This window comes from Diuraphis noxia, unplaced genomic scaffold (assembly GCF_037042655.1).
Source record: "Diuraphis noxia isolate RWA-SAM2 unplaced genomic scaffold, SU_Dnox_SAM2 contig0005, whole genome shotgun sequence".
Taxonomy (NCBI): domain Eukaryota; kingdom Metazoa; phylum Arthropoda; class Insecta; order Hemiptera; family Aphididae; genus Diuraphis; species Diuraphis noxia.
In genome coordinates, this window is record NW_028301715.1 from 33,198,392 (window position 1) to 33,202,760 (window position 4,369).

Consider the following 4,369-nt stretch of genomic DNA (forward strand, 5'->3'; position numbering starts at 1 on the left):
ATATTGGTGAATTGTGATTTATTATAAGGTATTGGGTCTTGACTGATTGAGATAGCTGTTTTATATTATTGAAATTCTATTTAATGACCAAACAACTAAGAATCAACTGATCTTCAACAGAAATTATCGCGGTTTTATGACGCTAAATGATGATGAGAATACACTTCTATCGTCAGTGCGCATCATTAATAGCAGCGAAACGTATATTACCTACTTACAATAAACTGAATATAATAACGTGTTGAGAAATATATACCAATATCGTCTACTATAGACAAAGAAATGTCATGATTATAGTTTCTCAAAATATCTTTTTTTTTTTTTTTTGAAATCGAATTTAATTTAAATTAATTTTGAAAACATATTGCAAGTCAATTTTGAATCCCTTGTACCAAGCGGGGTTATAGTTACGCCTTACGCTCTGGCATGCAAATGTCTCAAGATGACTAAAATTAAAATTATTTCTGAGCGAAATGTTGTAGATCAGAATTTAAAAAATTGCAAAGTACTATATAGCGAACATACTGACTTGATTTTCACTGATAATAATTTTAAAAATAGATGTTATTTTGTTGTTGTTAACTTTAGTCACAATTTTAATTTGTTATTATTAAAAACATTTTTAGATATTTCAATAGAAATTTTGAAGACTATAAAAGGACTCAAAATATATTTCATAATAAATGTAAATATGTTTTTAAAATTTGTATTGGGGTAAAACTCTATAGCCAATACCTTAGATGAAACGCGTTTATTAGGTATATTTGCTCCAAAAACGGTACCTACGATCTTTAGTGTGGAACATTGCCACATTGGATGGCATACGAAGGTGCCAGGAGGTAAGCTCCCCCAAATTATTTTAAGCTAAAAATAAAGTTTAAAATGTAGGTAATTTTGCGTTTATAAGAATAATTATATTCCAGTTTATAATGGAAATGCACTAATTTTAACTCAGCTTTATTTTTAGTATCTATTATAGTGAAATAGGTTTTATTTTTGTAAGCCATCAATAAGTATGATGGTTTATTAATTATTGATATAGAAATAATGATATTAATTAGAATTTTAAGTTTGATAATATAGACATTTTCAACCATCTGTTCTTATAGTACCTATAAAAATTATATAGTAAGTACTAGATATACTATGAAATCAAAAAAAGTCGATTCCATTAGTTGTTCGCTCGTGTTCTCCCAGCCAGTGACAAAACGCATTGCATTAAATAATTATATTTTATTATTATTTCCATTTTCCTACTTAAATACCAACTATTTATTAGTGCGATGTAAAGTAATTATTATATTGTGATTTATATAGAATTTTGTTCTCACACAATATTACTTGTTTAAATATGTCTAGTGGGTACTAAAAATTTGAGTAAAACGAATAAAAACATAAATGATGAAAGTAATAAAAATTTAGACAACCCTAGTTGCTTTCTTTCTTTGTCGAAGAATCTAATACCTAGTCATTTTAAAAATTGGTAATAATAAATTGTACAAAAAAAAATTCTTTATTAAAAATCATATTTATTGATTCGATGTTTTGAAGTAGTAATTTTTTTTTATGGTATGCAGTAAGGTATATATAGTGGTTAGTGATTGTGGTTGTGAGGAGCGTAACCTTCCACAGTTCCAAGGGTCACTTATATAGGGAAGGGATAAGACATTTTAGCACTCTCAAGTTTAAGACTTAATGTGCGCTTATGGTGTGGAATTCGATTACTTTACCACTTCATCAGTAAAATACGTACAATAATACAATATATCTATCACCTACTGATGTATGACGTTATGATACGTCATAAAATATAAATGACAGTTACCAACCTAACCTACATAAGTATTTTAAGTAAGTAGGTTAAGTTTGTTTTGTTTGAACACTTTATTTACTTATATAAGTATGCATATAGGTGTTATATGAAATAAATTAATTCTTGTGTAAAAACTAAAGGTGATTAGGTCACGAGGTGGATAGATAATAGACTCCTACTCTTAAAATAATCATACATTTAATATTATACTTTCTAATGTACCTATCGAATACCTATCGAATTGAAATATAAATTTGTTAAATCATTTTGATTCAAGACTATATGTACACGTGGGGATGTAGCTCAGTGGTAGAGCGTTCGCTTTGCATGTGAAAGGCCCCGGGTTCGATCCCCGGCATCTCCAAGAAATTTTTATCGTTTTGTTTTTTGAAATGAAATTTTTATTCTTAAATATAATATTGATAATTAATTCACATCGCTTTTACTTTTTAAACAATTTATTAAAACAAATATTTAACTAAAGACTCCTTAAATTACCTACTTTTACTTATACTAGTCACGTGGGGATGTAGCTCAGTGGTAGAGCGTTCGCTTTGCATGTGAAAGGCCCCGGGTTCGATCCCCGGCATCTCCAAGAAAATTTTTATTTTTATTTTCGAAATCTGTTATCAAAAACTATTCAAGGATAAATTCTTTGAACTTTTACTTTTACAACTGCTATTTAGTTTTTGGAGTCAATGTTTCCTAAACAATTATATAAACCATATTACCTATGTGAAGTATAAAACCAACATTAAACTCCAATGATTTATCAAATTCAATCCTAAAATTAATTATGTAGAATGCAATAAACACAGGCTATCTGTTTTTCATAATTTACTTATGATATTATAGCAGTACTAGTCAGTTATGTACAATATCAGTTCATGATAGAAGATAACGATTTTTTTTTGTAGCCTGTACTTCATAAACATTTTAAAAATTTCCAAAAAATGATTATAATTATATATAGGTACATTTTAAATTAAAATTAAAAAAAAAAATTTTATATGGCATGTAATGAAAATATATATATGTTATTTATAATATATGTATTTCTGTCAACTTTGCATCGGGGATGTAGCTCAGTGGTAGAGCGTTCGCTTTGCATGTGAAAGGCCCCGGGTTCGATCCCCGGCATCTCCAAGAAATTTTTGCACTTTTTATTGATCTAATATATATTTGCTATAAATTTATTAATTGACTAATAATTGTAAATGAAAATTAATTTTTTAATAGATTATGACAACAAATTTAATTCTAACAATTTTTTTTTTTTAACAAAACTGAGTTGGTCCCTATAATATTTGGTGGTTATTTAACTATACTAACATTTTCCTTCCCATTTTAACGACTTAGAAGTTTATTTAAACCAAAGATGGGGATAAAAATGTTTTTTACAGATCCGTTTTTTTAATTTCTTTGCTATTAAAAATAATAATTATATAATTTAATACAAAATATATTATATATATATGTAACGACTACTGAGGTATAAAGCTTTACATTATTATCATTTGCACAAGTGTTTTTTTAAAAATATTATATCAGTTTAATTTATCTAAAAAAGTGTAAATTTCGGTTTTATACTTACCTATATTTATATCATAATATCAATTTTTGTAAAATTCCTATAATTTATATTTTGAATGACAAAGGAATTTAAAAACAAAATAAACTGTAAGAAACATTTTTAATCATACATTTGGTCTAATCTGTAATTAGGTCATAGACAAGTCTGTTAAAATGGGAAGGAAAATGAAAGGGTATATATATAGTATTCTGAGTATTCACCAAAAATTTTAGAGACCCAACTAGTGTAGTCCCGAAAAAAACCCAACTAGCATGACAATTTTAAATTCAGAAAACATAACTCGGATATAACTGATTAGTGTGGGGACAGAGATAGATAGACACCGAAACCGAGAAAAACAATTTTACACCTGCGAAGCCATCACGTCTAGGTTATATAGTAACTATAGTGATTATAAAATAATATACCAGTTGAACCAAAACATGTCAAAGCTAGACAGATAAACTAAAATTTAGCTGATTTAAAAATGTATGAAAAGTATCATTCATGAAAAATAGTAAAATAATTGCATTAAATAATAAATTTGATACATAGCAATAATAATGAAAAATTCTAATAGAACTTATGAACTTAAATAATAGAATAAATCTTATTTATAACTTAATAAAATCAATAGTTCTAAATTATTATGAGTAATTTGTTATACAGATATTATTTTATCATAGACTATAGTTGGATGTTTATATATTGTCTGTGTTTCGTGACAAATCGTCAATAGTAAAAAATTATTGCTGACTTTTTGTGATGCTTAAAATAATAATAATAATAATAGTGAAAATAAATTGCAAAACTACGAAGTCATGTAAAATTGTGTTTCGAGTGTTGTACTGGCCAGCGAAGGCATAGCTGCTAATTTTGGTTCAATATTGTTCAGAGGGGTTTTTCTTAAGGAGTGGGGGTGGTTGGTGGTTTCTATATAGTATAAGAAAAATTGGCATTAAAAATTGTCGGGGAAAAAAATA

At 27.1% G+C, this 4,369-nt stretch overlaps 3 non-coding genes across 3 annotated transcripts; all 3 read left to right on the forward strand.

Moving 5' to 3' along the window:
• Positions 1-2,105: 2,105 nt before the first annotated feature.
• TRNAA-UGC (transfer RNA alanine (anticodon UGC)) lies at positions 2,106-2,177 on the forward strand. Its single transcript has one exon. It is a non-coding gene; the product is annotated as a tRNA-Ala (tRNA).
• Positions 2,178-2,336: 159 nt separating this feature from the next.
• On the forward strand, positions 2,337-2,408 carry TRNAA-UGC (transfer RNA alanine (anticodon UGC)). Its single transcript has one exon. It is a non-coding gene; the product is annotated as a tRNA-Ala (tRNA).
• A 479-nt stretch (positions 2,409-2,887) lies between these two features.
• TRNAA-UGC (transfer RNA alanine (anticodon UGC)) lies at positions 2,888-2,959 on the forward strand. The gene has a single exon. It is a non-coding gene; the product is annotated as a tRNA-Ala (tRNA).
• Positions 2,960-4,369: the final 1,410 nt, after the last annotated feature.